Below are 19,136 nucleotides of genomic sequence, written 5' to 3' on the forward strand. Positions count from 1 at the left end.
CCATACAAACTGAAACAGTCTTTCATGCAGAGGGAGCAAGGAATGATCTTGAAAACGTCATTATGACTTTTGCTGTGCATGCCAGAAAACAGAGTGGCCAGGAATAATCCACATCCCATTCTGCGTGCAATACTCTCAGTTGAACCACTGAAATATTTCTGGTTTGCAGCTGGATGAGGGTCTCAAAATTACAGGAATAATGTTCTGTTGCATATTCTTCTCACATTGTATGCAAAAGGGGCTAAGGAACACAAAATTTGAATGTGAAAACCGTAAAGAAGAAAGAATGCATCCTTCAGATACAGTGAAATGTTTTATCTCCCAGTCTATCAGTGAAGCAGTACAGAGCTATTGTCCCAACCTGACTGGCTCACAGTAATGTAGTTTGAAAACAGCAAAGTTACTCATCTTAGAATATTCTTTTTTCACTCATAGCTTCTCTTTAGTAAAATTCTAATAAACTTGTTACAACAAAACCCTGAGATTAAATTATCCTCTTAACAGCAGTTATCAGAATCTAATTAGGAATCAAAGAGATGAATTACATAATTCTCCAATGACAGATAGTTGAGTTGTTTCAACATATAATGTTTTTATCTGTCATCCTTTGTCAATTTAATGTTGGCAGCAAAATGATTGCACTCTGGACACCTCAGTCGCAGCAATTTAGAGAAAATATTGCAGAAATATCACATGCTGAACAGACAAAAAGCATCTGCGTAGAGCTATTTAAAAAGATGATCATCATTTCATGTAGTAACTGTGACTGAATGGCAGAAAAAAAGCTTCATTCTTTGGGGAAGAGAAACTATCTGTTAATGTAATTCAGGGTTCTAGCTAGCAATTGTAAAAGCATACAACATATTTTTCTCTTTGCACCTACACATAGTTAAAGCTAATTAAGATTTAAATGAATTTACATTACACGTGTGGGATTCTTCAATGTGTCCAGGTTTCTCTGCCCTGAGCCATGTTTATGTTCTCACTACAGGGATGATTCTGGTGTGGTTGTAGTAAAAAATTGTGTTCAAGAAATGCAATATTTGCATGAAAAGAAAAGAATATTTTCACTCATTTAGTTCTTCTACATCCCCGAGGTCTATAAGCAGCTCAGCCTTGCTATAAGCACAGCAAGTAACAGCATTATTTTCCCAGGCAGCTGCTGTAAGTCAGTGCTTTAGGCCAACATCACCTAGTCTGAGAGATGTAGAAAGAAATTATTTCTCTCTCTACTTCAGGCAGACATAGCCACATCACCAGAAACTTCATCCGGTGAACAGAATTTCCAGCCTTGTACATAAGCAAGAATTTCCCACATCGTCAACATTAGATAAAGTAAAGTATAATATGGTTTAAAGCTTTGGTACATAGCTTGAAGGAGATTTCCTTAAAGAATATATCAGCTTTAAAGTACATCAATTTTAAGTGGTTTATTTTTCATGAAGCGTGCATTTGTGAAAACCTTAGGACTTCCAATATTCTTCCTATGCACATAGGACCCAGTTATCCTCTGGCTACGTGCATAATTGCCAGAAATATCATTAATCCTAATTAATGAGCACATGAATAGAAGGCTGGTTCTAAAACTCACCCAAGAGTATCCTGTTCTGTTGTTAAATTACCTTGAGCCCTGTTGCCAGTGACCATTAAGCAATTGCTGCAGCCCAATGGACAGGGGCTCACTTGTGTATCAGTGAGCTAGGCTCAGAATACATCTTCATTTTTTTGGCTCTCAGTGGTAAATTCATACTTTGGCTTGAGCATTAAGATTTTTTTTTATTGAAAATCTGACTTTCATTAAATTAGCACCTGGACAGTGATGCATTTGTTGTTTTTTGGGTTGGTTTGTTGTTTTGAGGGTTTGTTTGTTTGTTTTCCATTTAGTGGAAACTCAACATTGCAGCTTGTTCAACTTCTCTGCTCCATTTTGGAAGTCCCTTATCTCATCCCTTCTCCACTCCTTGTCCTGCTTCAACTTATCCCTCAAATAAGGAGCTCTGAGTGTCCTAAGTCTCTCTTTAACTATGCTCCACCTCCTCATTTCCACCTGCTTGATATGCACTCCTACACACACACTGACAAAAGCTGCCCATACACCCTCTTCTCCCTTTTCCTTCTGAAGTTCCCTGTTTTATGTGAGCTGTTTCTAGAAGACAATCCAGAAGTTCACTTGTTCATTTTCTAGTAATTATTTGTAGCAACTTGAAAAAGTACAGAACAGCTTTTCCTTTTCATACAGTAGTAAGTATAAACAACATAGATTATTCTTTACTTAGCTAGGTTACTGTTCAAGGTTATGCAATATGAAGAGGTCAAGTTGGTTTGGACCTGTATGTAGCTTTATCCAGGAATGGTGACTCTTCGGTTTAAGGCAAGCAAGACAGTATGCTGGGAAGAGCCTTGTGACAGCACAGCAGGGCTGTGGTTAGAGGGTGAGGTTCACTCCAGGATTGTGTTGCTCCAGGTCTTGTCATAGTACAGCCCACATTACAAACAGAGGAAGAATCTCAGAAAAAACCCCAAAAAAACCAAAACAAACAAAAATACCACAACAAAACACCATTTATTAACAGTGCAAAAGAAAACTTACTTGATAGCTGGGGAAGGACAGCTGGGGAAGGACAGCTAAAACCAAGAATCATACATTTGGTTCCATGTATGTAAAATAATCTCTATCATAATAAAGAGTATGAGCCTTTATAATGCCATTATTCCTTTGCAAAATATCTGTCTTCTACTTTCCTTCAAATTACATATGTAACGTGTTTAAACACTGGCAGAAGGAAAAGGAACAGTTCATTCTCAGGTAAATTTTAGCCGTGTAAGGATAACTGCAGTTGCTACTACCCCAGCACTGAATTGGCTCTGACAACAACAACAACAAAAAATCAGCCCTATTTATCTCAGAGGTTCAGCTTTCCTCTGCTGCAGCCAGAGGGAATCATGGCTGTTTGTCCCCACTCTGTGAGGCAGAGCTGAGCAGCCTAATCTCACCCAGCTGAAGGCAAACCTCTGCATAACTCACTATGTTGGCTAACAGGCAGGACACAGGCTAAAAACACTGCAACTCTAATATGTTTCTTCAGACTGCTGGTGTCCACAGAGCCCCAGATTGTTCAGCTACTACTGAGGGGAGGCCTGATGGCGGCTGCAGCTCCTCACAGAGAGCAGGAGGGCAGCGCTGAGCTCTGCTCTGTGTGACAGCGACAGGACCCGAAGGAATGGCACGGAGCTGTGTCAGGGGAGGGCAGCTGGGGGTTAGAGACAGGTGCTGCACCAGAGGGTGATGGACATGGAACGGGCTGCCCTGGGCAGTGGACATGGCCCTGAGTGCTGGATTTCAAGGAGCATTCAGAGAGCAATCTTTAACATTGGATAAGGATTGGGGTGGTTCTGCAGGGAGCCAGGAGTTGGACTCAGTGATCCTTGTGAGTCTCTTCCAATTTGAGTTATTCTATGATTCTAGATCAGCTGAAAATTCTTTCAATTTCTTTTGTGGATTTTGCACTGGGATCAGCTCAGGGTGCTGTCACAGTCAGATATAGGTGACTTGATTCTTACCATCTTTAGGAAAGATTTCCCCAAATTTCCCAGCTAAGAGCACTACCTAAACAATTGGAGCGGACAATGTGTCCAAAAATTCATACCCCTAAATGAACTCTCAGCTGTCTCTCCACATCTTGTGGTTCCTCCTTGCAGCAAAGCAGAAAAAGTGACCACAGAACAAAAAATGGAACATGGACCTGAGTGCAAATGCAGTGCTTTAGACACTGAGCCATTTGTTTTCTCTTTAACTGAGTGGAAGAAGAGAGAAAAAAAAAATGCATTTATTCTGCAAACAACAATTTAAATTTTTAAAAATCCAGAAAGCTGAAAACTAGAGGCTTTGGTTCATGGGTGTGTAGCTCAAAATTAATTGCTAACGCTGCCACCACAATAAGAACAGTTAATTGAGTTGCCTGGTTCCTTGAGCACTAGAGGACACGATAATCTGAATTTGCTGTTTGTACACTGCAACGTACTGAAAATAGAAAATAAAAGTTACACATGGCAAAGTATTGATTAATTGTCTCCAAAAAACAAAAAGACAAAATGGCATTAGCCAATTATACACACCTCTAAGAGACAAACTCGGGGAAAACTACATTTCCTTCTGTTGCAATTTCATTTGGAACAGCAGGCTGTGCTCCTGAATTAATTTTACAGCTGAGACACAGCTAATCCACAAATAAGCCTGTTACAGTTGGTGGGCATAACAAAAGAAATGCTTGCCAATAAGGGCACATGACATCTGGAGCTTGAAGGCGTTTTCATGAGGAAAGGGCTGTTTGCTAATACGTTAAAACTTTGTGACAAAGTCCCACATAAAAATGTATCCACAGAAATTCCATAACTGGTGTAGGTTATTGTGAAAAGCACACATTCATAGAGCATCTGAAAGTGTGGGAAAATCTGTTTTTATGATTCACACTACTAACATTGCATATATAAACAGAAAACACTTTAAGTGATTCCTTCCATACAGAGGACTAAAACTGAGATAATAATTGACTAATTTTGATTTCCAAGTGCTAATACTAGAATAAATTTTCAGTACTCGAGCATGGTAGATTCAGAACTGAATATAGAACAGGGGAGATTCAGGCGTTTTGAAGTCATTACGTGTAGGGATAACTACATGTTTGCAGGGAGACTAGAAAGCTGTCCTTCTTATACTTAACTCAGGTTGTTGTTAAAGCTAGAGGGGGTGGGTGTAACTATTTACTCTGGAACACCTGAAGGTATTTAATTTCCAAGAAATAAATGGAGTTTCACATCTGAAAAAGGAAAAGTAGCTCTATTCTAGGGGTAGTTCTCTTCAACATTTTGTTAATGACCTGAGTGTCTCCTTAACAAATCTGTTTATGGCACTGAACTGGCTCATCTGGCTGTTCTATTCTCTCACTGATAAATACAGTGCAAACCAGGAGAACAAACACACTGTTATCACATATTACACTCAGACAATATCAAATTTTTTTTAAGATCCATAGGCCAATTCAATGCAATGTCCTTAGCATAGAGATGAGGAAGAAACAAGGAGCCAGCAGCAAGGAAATGTGCATCTGTCTCCCAGGTCTTGTACATACCATTCTCCTAATTAAAATGCCATTCAGATAAACACTTGAGCACATGCTAATTTAGATAATGAGTTTAATAGAATGATTCTCATGCTTAAAAATTATAAGCATGTTGAAACATTTTGAGGTAAATCTAGTACTCAAAGAAGGAAGTAGGAGGTGATTTTAAGAAGTCAGTGATCATTAGTTTCTCCAGGAAGATTTCTGTGTTGGTCAAACTATGTAGTTATAAATCCTTAGAAAAGATTAATTCTCAGTCTGTGCAACTAAATTTGAGCCATATGAGAGTGGCTAATTATAGTCTTGATAAACTATGTTCCACATCATTTAAGGAAAAATATAAAAAGATACCAGTATCATGAAATTTAATGACAAGAAGGAAATTCCCATCTCATATGAAAACGAATTGCCAATACCTGTCTGTAATAAGGCTTTTAATGTGAGTAAATTGGCAGTTTAACGTTAATTATTTAATTATGCTTTATACTTTTAAACACAACAGTATGTAAGTGAAAAACTAGAACTTGAAATGTGCTGACCTTTGACCAATAGTCTGCAAAATGCAGTGTTCTGCCTAGATGAAACCATGACCCATCTGTGTAGAATGTTTTGATACTCTATCATGAACAGTTATGACTGCTATTAAAATCAGTGCAAATAGCTGGACTATCATTTTTGCAATGTCAGAATAGGAGTTCAAACCTTGTAACGGTTCCATGTGCACCATAAGCTGGGGTGAGCTCCATCTGTTATGGCACCAGTACTTCAGTGCATAGAAACTGGAGAGCAATTTAGGATCTGTATTTGTACGCTCCCTATTTAATTCAGAAAGGATATTAAGAACTTCCCAGCTATTTATTGAATCTGAAGGTTTCTAACAAATGCTAGATCATTTCCAAAGGCCAAAAGAAAAGAACAACGTTGTCAGAAAAGTATCCCATGATTTTCTTTAAGTTTACAGTCACCAGCATATCATTTTACTAGTCTTCTATTGAAAGGCCTCATATTTTTATTTTCTGAAACTTGGAAAAAAAGACAAATTGTAGTATTTGACATATCATAGCAATAAATGCCTCATCAGTGAGATTAAAAAAAAATGCTAGACTCATTCAAATTCATTGAACGACTTTTTCATAGAAGCCAGAGGAACTGTTGTTGCTCTGGCTTCTGTTTTTGCATAATGTAAAATGGTTTTGCTATTCTCCTTTACCCGCAGTCTCTATTACAGAGGTCAGCAGTGCTGACTTTTTGCTATCTCTAATGCTTTAAATTGTGATTCTACTCATATTTCCTTTCATTTTTTTAAAGAAACTGAAGAAAAATCAATACTTTCACTATCAGCATCTAGCTAAATAAAAAGTCTCATAAATAGAGCATTTGCCAGTTAACTGCCAAAAAGTATTGGTACGTGTCTTACAATTCCTCAGCTTTAAACTGCAAATGGAAGCACCCTGTTAGAATTCTGGCTTTCTGCCACCAAAGGGAGCTCTAAAACCATCTGGTCATCCAGAGTACCTCAGTGTATCAGGAGACCTCCAAGCATACTTCTGAAAAACTGAAACTGTTTGGAGAACATAAAATTCTTGGGAGAAAAATGGTACAATTTCATCATATCTTAACAGCTTTCCAGACTGTTAGATTATTATCATTTAACTCACATAATTTCATTATCATCATTTAACTTACAAAGAAGCTGTAGGATATTTTTTAAAAAAGCATAAATCAAAACAAAGACGTAAGAAACAAAATAACAGCTCCTCCCTCTATTTTCTGGCTGGAATTTTCTTTAGGCATCTCTCAGTTTGCACAAGCAACTGCACAACTAAACTCAGCTTCAAGAGCTTCTACATATTCTTTTCCTTTTCAGGTGAACTCTATCAGAACTGTTGTTGTAAAGAACAGACAGTATTGCTACAGGTTATAGAGTTTCTTCCTTGAGGAAATCGAATGCTTTTACTTCTCTTGCACAGATTTCTCAAACGAAATGTCTTCTCCACAATACTACATTTCCTGGATTTATGAAGCCGTAAAGTCCACCAGATTCAACTCTAGAGGTTTGTAAAAAACTCAAAGAGCTTTCTCCTCCTTAGAGAAAGATTTAGACTGCCAGAGCAGTTAGCTACAGGTTTTTGGAGCACACAATTATCTCCTTGTCTTCTTTTCCCTACAGCTAAAATGCATCACAGCAACCAAAGCCTTATTATAGTCATAAAATTAAGTAGCACACAAAGATTGAGGGAGAAAACAGGATGCAGGCAGCAAAAATGATTTTTGACATTTATTCTTTGAAGAATTGCATAGGACAAATTTCAAATGGAGAAGGTAAGTGCACAAACTGTGCTTTTCTAAGTCCAAACTAAGCAGTACATTTTCCTCAGGAAAGCAATTGTAGGATTATGAACATCTCCAAAAACAGATTTAAAGACGGCATTCTGTTTGCTATTCATTATGCTAATCCTTCTGTTTTCTTTATTTAAATTCACATTTTAAATTTTATTCCTGTCAATCTGATTTGGGAGTTCACTGTATAAGCAAAAAAAGTCAATGTGTTGAAGTTATTTGCATATCAGAATTGTAGACTGGGAACAAAACTCAAATACTGAATTTTGATCTAGAGGAACATAAAGTGTGTCAGCAAGGAGTGAGATAAAGTTAAATTTAGTTTTGGCCACCACTGAGAAGCATTTGTAATATATAAATGTAAGATTATTTGTCTGTGAGAAATTGCACCTCTGACTAATCAGAGTATAGAAAGTGTTCTTGAGCAAGAGAGTTTTTTTTAATTCCAGAGCCTCGGATCTTGGTTTGTTTAGGATTGTTACATAGTTTATTATTTAATGCTGTATCCTTCTACCTGATAAAAGAAAACTGTGTGATATGTTCAATAAAAGATGTAGGATCAACATTTCTGTTCAAAGTTGATACTACTGCCTGCATATACACACCCTCAAGAGGCAGTGCTCAGTGCTTTTCTTATTTTAAATTAATTTGTAGTTTTGCATAACATTAGTTTAATTAGTACAAATGCCAGTAAGTCAAACAACTGTAACGGGTAATTATGCAATTACACATAATTACTTCACTGAGATGAGTTGTAATGCAAGCGTTATTATTAATCTCTAAAGCCAGAAGGAAAGCAATGCATACAAGCACTGGCCTGGTCTTATCCAGCCATAAGATGGCATAACATGATTGTGTTACGGCCATCCATGAAGACAGAGCCAAATAGCTGTGTGTTAGAAGCATATGCAGAGAGACTATTTCAATATCTCAGTGGCACAGTGAAATTTTTAAAGACCCCTGGTGGCTGTTTCTCTCAGAGTACAGAGACAAAAGGAGAATCAAAATGGTCCCTAGCTTGGTGCCCACTTCCATGAAAGAGTGTAAGTGCCAGGAATTGGTACCACCTTCTGTCAATAGACAGTCGATTAAGATTAACCTCCCTTCAGCAATATACTGCTAAATTCAAGCATTTCTCTCTAGTATAAATAAATGACCGCAGCCTGGCACTATTGCTCTACTCATCCCAAAAAAAAAAATGGTGCAAATCCCATCACATTAGAGAACACAGCAAGTTACATTAAATAACTTAAAACTGATTTTGTGTGTGTGTGCGCGTGTGTGGTTAAACGGCACTGATTTCAAACTTGACAATTACAGTAGCATAACAGTCTTGTCTCCAACACACATGTTGGTTTAACTCCACCGATTGTACTAGGAGAGAGGAAGACCCTGGAGATCCCTATTGAAACAGCCCATACAACAAGATTTGAGGTGATGGCTAAACAGAAGTGGGAAGTGCTGTTTTCTTCCTGGTCTAACTTGACGATGTGCATCTTGAGTATGAAGAGGGAATAACAGGACAAGCTTAACTTAATACAAATGGAGGAATTGCACTCTTCCGGCTCTGTGTGGAGTTATTCCCTTTGCTTCCAAACCAGAGCACTAGTTGTTAGAAGGGGGAAATGCGTTCTGAAATAAATGATGTGTGCTACAGCACCACACTGAACGTAAGAAAATAAAGCCCTGGATCTGATCCCTTCTGTCAGCTCAGGCTGCAGGTTGTAACTAAAGAAAGATCTGAGAGTGATGAACAATGACTTCTTCAGCTCTCTTAGATCACCCTGGAAGAATTTACTTGGTACAGTTCTTAGTTGGCATCTTTCTGTGAATACAATGAGGAAGAAAGCTGATGCTTTTTTCTTCATCTTCCACACCAAATCACAATTCAGTACAACATAGTGGCTTTAAAATATAGCGTCTCAAAGTCTTTAAAATATTCCTGTCAGATTACTTTGGGTCAATCTAACTCCACTCAAAGTGCTCAGTTATAATTCTCTCCTATAAAGTACATGTAAAAAGTGCTGAAGCCCACTGAAAAATGGATTTTAAAAAGCGTCAAAGTAACATCGTGTAATAACAAAGCACAACCACTGGGTGGAGAAATAAGCCCCTCAGAAACACCGTTGGCACTGCCATGCCAACTCCAAGAGCTCAGCATGGGAAATAGAATGAAATCTTTCAGTAAAGCAGAAAAAACAGAGTGGAGGACTTTGATATCTCTTTTCAGAATTTCAGTTTACTACTAAAGAATTTGATTTCATGGTTTATGGAGAAACAGGGACACATATGATTACATATCCAAGCTTGATTATCAGTGGAGTCTACTGCTGCCTTTCTTCATTTTCATTTCTTACTTCGGTAAGGACAAAGAGAGAAGTAGTTGAACATTATTTCTTGCTAGGCAAACCAACAGCATCTAATGCAGCTTATAAAATACACATTGTAAGTGACAAATATCTTAAAGTGAAAACAATTTCATGAAAAATAGCAGGAAAAAAAAATGTTGCTTAGAAATTAATGCAGCTGAGCTCCAACTGGCTTTGTTGTGCTTAATGTTTAATATTGTACTGATAATGATCAGTTAAGCTGGCAGGAAAAGAAGGCTATTTCAGATTAGGAGGAATCATTAGACTATTAGATAAATGTTTCTTGGCTGACTCTATGAAAAGTCCACTGGAATCAATGTAAATATTCATACTGATCTTTGGATAAGGCCTGTTTGAGATCTTAATGAGTTGGTTCATTTTATTGTAACCGAGCTTTGGATAAAAGACTTCTATATCTTTTTAATAACTGAGCAGAAGACTCAAACTAATCCTTGGCTTAGATGAAACTGAAATACATACTGATTTGTGTTTTGGGCCCTGTCCTCATTATACTTTTTGCTTCTGACTAAAGACCGGCATAGCTAATTCTTATCTGTGATTCTTAAGATAAGAAGCTACCTCTTGATGGATTCCTCTTTCCATCTTAGCATATGCAGAATAAATGCTTAACATAGCACAAGGCAAAGATCATCAGTAGAGCAGGACATACAGATTTTGCAGAACATGAGTTACAGTTGTGAGCTAATCAGCCTAAATATACCTCTCAGGCCCTGCAGTATTATCCCCATATGGCAATACATAAGTGGCTATTCCAGCAGACTCAAGCTCTCAGAACTAGATGTGTGTATTCTATGCAAATCAAAGTGTGTCAGTGTTGCCTCCAAACATGAAAATAACTTCACTAAACTTAACTGAGATTAAAAGCTTTACTGGAATATTAAATACGAAGGGCAAAATTCAGCAACTATTTCTTTACCTTCTGTTCACATTCCACATGGGTCTCCAGTTCTTTCTTTGCTGCAGCAATGAAAACAAAATTTGTTGCTTTTCAGCTGCCTATGTAGCTTAGACTTCAACAAATTTTGGTACTTTTCCTTGAAAGGAACAAATTATTCAGTCTATGAAAAAATATAAAACTTCAAATGAACAAATCATCTAGATGCAACTAGCTAATTAAGTGCCCAAGCCTCATTTACAGTCAATATTTTTATAAACAACACATACAGCATTAAGGAGAGATGTTTTATACTAATTTAAATGTAATCATCAGCAGTGATATATTTAGAGGAGGAATATATAACACTCAATTACAACTGAATTGGTGTTAATCTAGGATAAGAAAGCATTGCAGATCATTTTAGGCAAGTTTAATTTACCATAGAAAAGTAACATGAAGTTTTCACCATTCAGAGCAGATACAGGGAAAGCACCAGTCCTCTCAAAGAGGTATGCAGGCTCTACAACAAATCTTCCCGAACTTAAGGCTTTTCTGTGCACTTAGATGAACTCTATCTTTCAGGTAGAGAAGTTGCACACACAGCAAAAAGTCTCACAGGCAAAAATCATTCAGGAATGGTCTCTGTAGAAGATATTTTCAAAGATATAAGCTTAACATTAAACCTGTTCATTCTTCTTCCCTCTTACTCTTTATTGCAGCTTCTAAAATTCCCTGGCACACGTGCAACATTCCAGTAGTTGTGAGATACTCACAGATGCCGTTCTCTGTGATACTGTCAACCAGTTTGTTGGGTGAAGCTCATGAGAGCCCTACTGCTGTGAAAACATTGTCACAGTGTTAAATTAACCAACCGAAGAGAGTGCAGGGAAATATAAAACAGAAAAGTCAAATGAAAGGAGAAAGAAATCATTTTCACAGTAGATCACAGAATAAGTTGGAAGGGACCCATAAAGATCATTAAGTCCAACTCCTGTCTCCACACAGGGCCACTCAAAAAAATATCAGATCTCATGACAGCACTGTCCAAACGCTCCTTGAACTCCCCTGGGGAGTTCCCTGGGAAGCACGTTCCAGTGCCTGACCACCATCTGGTGGAGAACTTTTTTGTGATATCCAACCTTAAATCAGTGACAATCAACAAAGGCAGAGCAAGAGATGTATGCAGGTTCAAAATCCAGGAAATCTGAACATGTTTATAGGAAAATGTGGATCCGTACACTGAAAGGAACACTACTTTCTTTGAAGGATGTATCTTCATTTCTAGACAATGCTTTAACGCTACAGGTAGTACCCAAAAATTTCAACACAAGTCTTCGAAACCAAGAATTGGTGTACTGCAGAAATACAGAAATTAATAAAATTCATTTATTAATACAATACAGATGTGTAAGCAGTCTAAATCAAAACGGACTGGAAATCAAAGTAGTTTAAATCTTCTTGGTGAGTAGTATTAAAAGTGTCAAAACCTGACACAATTCTTCAATATGATAAATGAGTCACAGAATTCATAAGTCTGCATCCAGAACCCTCTAAAAGTTATTCAAATTAAATCTTATCTAGAGACAGTGAAATTAATGACAAGAACAACGTCTTCTGACAACAGCTAAATACTAACTTGGCAAGTAAAACAGCAGTAACTATTGCACTTGGCTGCCCCTGCTTCCCTTGTGAACATGCTTATACATGCCTTATTTTAGTCTATGGAAATCATCATACATTAACTAATGTAAATAAGGACTGCATTATTTTTGGCTGATAAATTTCTGTCCTTCATCTCAAAATCATGAACATAATGATGAAAAAAAATATACTGAATATATTAAATCGAAAAGGTACCATTCCCACTTTACTCAGGTTTAACACCATGTCCCAGATTCTCAGTTTTAAACAATAACACAATCTGACCTCTATCATCTTTCAATAAACAAATGAATCAGATTTTCTTTCCCCATGAGGTCCTTGATTTTCAAACTTGAATGCGTAGTATGGAAGTAGATTTCTGAATATCTTTATTGCAATCAACTGAGATTATGTTTACAAAAGTGACCCTGAAGGCTCACAGGAAAATGGAAACATTATGGAATGTTTCTATTTCCAATGTTGAAGTCATCAAGAAAAAAGAAAAAAGCTAATAAAAATCTAAACAGCAAGAAAAAGATCCTAGGACTCTTCCTACTGTTAATACAATACTTTTTAGAAACATTATTTGCCTTCTTTGTGCAGCTTCATTACTCTGCATTTGCAGGATGATTTGCCAGTCATTCTGCTGGTCAGTGATATTTGATGTAGTTATTTTAAAAGTTAATTCATGAGTGATGTTATTGAAAAATAGAACATCCTTTGAAGACTCTTCAGACATTATTTCAAATGAGCACTGTTCTCTAAAAAATTCTTGGTAAAGCAAAGCAACTTCTCTGATGACCCTCACCTTTTCGTTGCTATCAGATGATGACAAAGGTCTACAAAGATGAGAACAGTGCTGTACTTCCTCTCCTTTCCTTTTCTGACCTCAATGCAAATTATATACTGAAGCAGGAGAGGAAGCTTTACAAAGTGGTATTAAATACCACACAGACTACAGGGAACAAAACATTTGCTGAAAAGAAAAAAAATCATCTCTATTCCAGTTACCAGCCCTATTGAGATAGTAGGCAGAAATAATAAACAAACAACACACAGCCTCAGTCCTTTTAACACAGCTGAAACTCCTCATCTACACAATGTGCACCAGGTGAAAGAGGCAAGATTTGAAGAATGTAAAACTGGTGCTACCTATCACACATAATAAGGAAAACAATCTCCTGAGTCCTACTAGAAAAAGGCAAATCTCCCTACTATGGGAACTTTCTCCTGGAGTCATTTCAGTGCACCTTCCCTATACCTCTGCAGAAATTCTGTACAGGAGACAGGGAGCAAGTAGGGAGTGTATCATGTCAGATCAGCACAGTGAAACCTGACCGTGCTCTTTACAATAGAGCCCTTAAGGTACTGCTAACAACGTAAGGAAAATACTTTGTTGCCAGACTTGTTGCATTAAGCATCCAAAGGCTGTTTGGTTCCTTGTCAGAGAAAGAATCCCCCCATGCTGTCTGACACCAACATCTCACGTGCCTCAGCCAACAACGCTTCCTCTCACTGCTCATTTCCCTCCTGTTAGAAGAATCTCCAATGCTCTGGGGGGATTCTTACTGCGAAAGCTGATGTCCCTGCCTCCAGAAGCAACTCTCAGACTTGTATGTTCACTAATTTAATCAAGCAAGATGTGTAACCATGTTTATTGTCTATGGTGTACTGGGGAAAGCACTCCTAATGACTCTATTTTGCTAACACAAACATGTTCTTTGATACCACCATGAAGTTGCATTTCAGAGGCTCTGTGAAGACATGTACTTGATCAGAGACAGGAATGTCCCAAGTAATTCCTCAGCAGATCCTGCTCTGCAAATTCTTTTGAACAATTTTAAGGCTTAAAGAGACCAAAAGAAAATAAAAAAAAAGTCCTTATTTTCCTTCAGCATTAATGACATTGACAAGTGAGGAATGGATGGCAGTGATTTGTTTTAAGTGAGAACTCACTGCCACTAGGTATGATACTTAGCATGATAAGTGCTATGATGGTAAAATCAAAGAACACGTCCCTTGCTCCCAGGCATGTATATTCTATCAGAAGACTTACTTGTGAATGTATAACTTCCCATAAATTTGTCCTTGCAGATACATAGATTTTGAGGTTACTTTTTAAAAGTTTTGCTTCCAATATATTCTCAAACTTGAGCCTGTTGCCCAAACGTTACACTGCCAGCATTCACTATATAGCAAAATAGTGAGAAGTGACTGAGCCATTTAAGTACAGCAGTACTGAGGACTGACAGAAGTTATTTGCCTGGATTTACAAACATTTACTGCTAGTAAAAAAAGAGGCCAGTATTTCAAGCCAAGAATATGCTTATAATGGGATAAAACTATCATACATATATATATATATATATATATATATATACACAAAACAAAAGATGCACAGTGCAATTGCTCATCACCTACTGACCAATGCCCGACCAGTCCCCAAGCAGTGGCAGGTCCCCATCTCACCCCATCAACTCCCCCCCAGTTTTATAGTTTTTCCATGTGGTGTCATATGGAATGGGATGTTCCTTTGGCTTTCCTGGTTCTATCTCCTTCCAGCTCCTTGTTGATCCCCAGCTCCTCAACTGTAGGGACAGCACAAGAAGCTGAAAAACTGAGATGTTTTTGGCTCTGTGCATCACTGCTTCTTACTTTCCTGGAAGCTGCCCTAAATAGCAGCTACTCAGGTGTGAACTGAAGGTCATAAATAACAGTCTTAATTGAACATGTCACTTATTTTAAAAATCCATCATCGTTCTCTGTGTCTCCTCCAATTTGCAAACCATTTCATGGTTGAAATAGAAACAAAATACTCTGTATTACTCTCAGCTATGAAACCTGGGTACAAAAGAATAGTAATGTATACTTGCAGGATTCTGCCATCATTTTAAATACTGGAGATTACTCTTTTTTCAGTGAGATTATTACATGTATCTGAGTGCTGCTTGTCCAGATTTATAGTGTTAGAATTTGTGATACATCTGCTATCAAAATATATAGAGTTTGATAAATATATAATTGATTCTTAGATAATAAAATGAGAAGCACATATAGAAGCTATTTTCATGACTCACTGGCAAGTTTTCTCCTTTTGGGATAACTTCTTCTCTGTGTGCAGGGAGGGATGGAAAAAAAGAGAACAAATTTTCTTGTTCAACTTATTCAAACCATGAGAAAAGCAAGTCTGCTAGCATTGGATCCTGTTCTAGGAATAACTTGATGTATCCTGAATGTACCTTAAGGCCACATGATAAAACAGAAAATGCATCAGCCTGATCAGGCCATAAGTACGCTCAGATCATTTTTGTCTGAATTTTTATCAGGTTGTGAAATGCGCTTACCAGATCTGCAGGTATCTCTGCACAGCTCCACTCCAGATCCATGGTCACACCATCAACAGTTTTTTAGCCCAAAGTCATCACAGCTGCATGACACTCCAGAAAGCAAACTCAGCCTACTTTGTGAAGTTCAGGCTTATTCTCCCTTTTCTTCAGAAGGAAGGCAATGTTAAGCTGACTCAGAATTATTTGTTTCCCCACACCCTTTTCTTTCAGGTGGGACACAGACTCTTGGCTTCATTAGGTTACTTGTAAGGCAGCTGAACAGTACCAGCTGTGGTGATTTGAGCACTCTGTCCAGAGGAGACGAAGACCTGTGCTTTATTATGAACGTCTCATGTAAAGAACCACAATTTTTTTTCCTCAAACACATTTTCTATGAATTACTCAACTTCAGTGTTTTAGGGTGGCTTAGTAAAATCTCTTTGCTCATAAAATGAACTGTCTTGAATCAACCTGAATATTTCCTTCTCTCTCCTCTTCGGCACTCAGATGCTTTGACTTGGTTAATCCCTATAAAATGAAGCTTGCCTTACCACAGAAGATCTGCCCTCTCCTACTTCCTTACCAGATGTGATGGTAGACATTGTTATCTTCTCAGATTTGAGGTACTAGTTTAGAAGAGCTTGGCAGTACCGAACCACTCATTTTTAAGGAATTCTTTAGAATTCATATGGGGCAATGGAAAGACAAAGATGCACTTGTGTTAATTTGATAATTCACCTGGCTGTGTTAACTTCACTTTTGCATCTTTTGCTGCACAGCAAATACAATAGAAATGATAAGACTTTCTATGTTTCTTGTCAGCTACCTCTCTTTTGAAAAATTCCAATTAGGTGTTCTACCAGCTGTGTATTTTTAAGATCAAAGTATCCTATGGAAGGCTGTCAACATCAATTAACTTCAGAGGCAGTTTACCAGTGAAAATAGTGCATTCCAAACATATCTTATGCTCCACCTTCTTTCCTGGCAATGTACTTGGCAGAGTAATGAATTTTTGAGTCTGGAAGCTTTCTGACTTCTTTCCAGGCAAACCGACCATTTGAACTGCCTTGGACTTGAAGCCCTTATAACTCCTTAGTCCCCAGTTCCAAGAAAGCCGCGCAGTTTTATTGTACTGGGAATTACACAGTTATTGGGAATATATTCTGGGAAACCACCCTGAGGGGAAATTAACATTCTCTGGCTGATCCTGGTTGTGCCATTTTTCACTGTCGTGAAGTGAAAATCTGCTCTTGAATAAACCATTCATCAACCTCTTACATATTAATGTTAAGTATCAAGCTATGAGCTGTTTCAAACTACCTAGCAGAATGCTACAGAGGTAGATGGGTTGTTTTCACGCTCAGTAATGTATTTAAATGTAAAGTAGTTAAATAAAGGTGGAAGTCAGAAAACTGATGGGAAATTACTGTTCATTTGAGCAAAGTTCACTAAGGCCATACTGTGAGGGAACATTTACCAGAAGGAAGAAGTTGGACAACCAGCTAAATACAGTTAGTAGAAAAATCTGGTATAGTTTGATTTATACACAGATATCCCGAAGTGTAGAGGTTATTCATGGCTGCTAACCTGGCTAGCAGGTTCCAATGATTATTGACAAGATTTTCATTCATTCTCTGGGGAAAAAAATTACAAGTTTGACCATATAAATGAATCAGCAGCATCTAAATTTAATGGATGTTTTAAAACCCTAATGAAAATATTATATACAAATGATGAGACAAATTAACTGGGGAAGGATCTCTCTTACTGTTGTCACGACACCAATTTACTCTGTGTTTGAAGTTCAGAAGAGTTATGACAAAGTCAGAAACATCTCCGCAGTGTTAATATATTTCCCAAAAGCACGCCACCTGTAAATAGCAAACCTGAGCAAAAAAAACCCTGAAAATGTCAAAATATTTCAGAAGTTCTTTTCACATTGGAAATACACTTCCATTCTGACACAAATGCAGTTTCTCCTTGAGATCTGCTTTTTTTCTTCAGTGATTTTTAGTTTTGGAAACTACCTTTTTTATACAGACATCACCAGAATTTCATGGAAAAGATGGACAAAACCTGTACTTAACTGAGATAGATTACATAAATACTATTCTTCTATTCACCAGGCCAGGAACCTTGTCAGGAAATCAGACATTTTTGTTATGTTCAGTGCTCAATAAACCCAATTTAACATGTTGTAAATCCAGCTTAATAACTTGACCAGAACATTTCCAATCATTAAAAGTCAGCTGAGAACTTACAAAAAACAGAAAACAATGTATCTTCCACAACTCAAATGCAGAATGTTTGCCCTTTTCCAGACTTCCAAGACCCTCCCTGTCCTTTATAAATTTTCCAGGTAAATGCTAATGGTTCGCATTCTCTATTGGCTGCTGCTTCTTGTTCCATTAAAAGATACTTTTTTTTTTAATTATTTTTATACCAGCAAAGCTGAGTTTTGTACTAGTAAAAGCATCCCAAGTCTTCCAATATGTGATAATCTTCCAAAATTTTTCATCAGAGATAAATGCAGCCCAGCACAAGTGATTGCCAAATAAGGGTTACAAAGAAGTGAAAGGGTGGAACTGCATATTGTCCACTCAATAGAAGTGATTCAACAGTTGCAGTTTCAGCAAACTTAGGTGTTCTGCCTTTTGGAATGTATGCAGAGTCCTACCACATCACATCAGGTTTTGTACCTTTTTATTCCATCTCCCTCCATAAGTTTTCTCAGAAGACACAAATATCTGTATGTTCTCTGAAAGCGACCTATGGAAAACCATGACACTCTACTATAGTTTTGTGGCATCAGGCTCAGAGGATGCACTTGCTAGAGCCTGCACTTGCAGCAAAGGCTCCAGAGTCCATCTATTTAGTGACCTCTGTAAGGCTGCATACATTCTCAAAGAGAAGATTTCCTAACTTCTGGAAAAAATCTAATTCTGAAAATGATGTTTTCTTCTGTTAGCAACAATGTGTACCATATTTTTTCTTATAATGTCTATGTCAGAAAATAATACTTATATCTACTTATGTTTTTATGCCACCATGTATTTATATGTGAATGTTAGAAAACACTTAATACTTTTTATTACTTACTTTATTTTCCTTTTCTGCACTTTTCATCTTTCTTCACTCCTTCATCCATTTCTCATTTATGCCAAAGGAGAACATGCAACTAGAAATTGAGACCTTCCATTTTTTTTAACATCCATAAGTCAAAAAAAAAAAAAAGCTTTTAAGATATCAGTGTTTGAAAAAATGCCATATATTTTCAAAATAACTTTCTTGCTTCAAATGTTGGCCACCCCAAGTCTGTCTTCAAGTCTTCTGGAGTGCTGTGAGGGGCAGGGCCAGCCAACACCATTCAGACAAGCTGTTGAGATGCTCCTTCACTTTTTAGGGTATTGCATAGATCTCTCTGCACCTCTAAATTTTGCTT

General features: G+C 37.4%; 1 long non-coding RNA gene across 3 annotated transcripts in view; it reads left to right on the forward strand.

Annotated features, from left to right (window-relative positions):
* LOC116242237 (uncharacterized) overlaps positions 1-19,136 on the forward strand; it is a 46,776-nt gene that overhangs the window by 26,491 nt on the left and 1,149 nt on the right. The window contains exons 3-5 of one of the 3 annotated variants that reach the window (XR_016465146.1): positions 6,988-7,174; positions 7,291-7,442; positions 8,839-9,087. This is a non-coding gene — a long non-coding RNA (uncharacterized LOC116242237). Of the gene's footprint in view, positions 1-6,987; positions 7,175-7,290; positions 7,443-8,838; positions 9,088-19,136 lie in introns of those variants that run through there. The other 2 variants (XR_016465147.1, XR_016465145.1) reach the window with 2 other exon arrangements.

The sequence above is a fragment of the Phasianus colchicus genome, chromosome 3, assembly GCF_987193195.1.
Source record: "Phasianus colchicus chromosome 3, bPhaCol1.hap1.1, whole genome shotgun sequence".
Classification (NCBI taxonomy): domain Eukaryota; kingdom Metazoa; phylum Chordata; class Aves; order Galliformes; family Phasianidae; genus Phasianus; species Phasianus colchicus.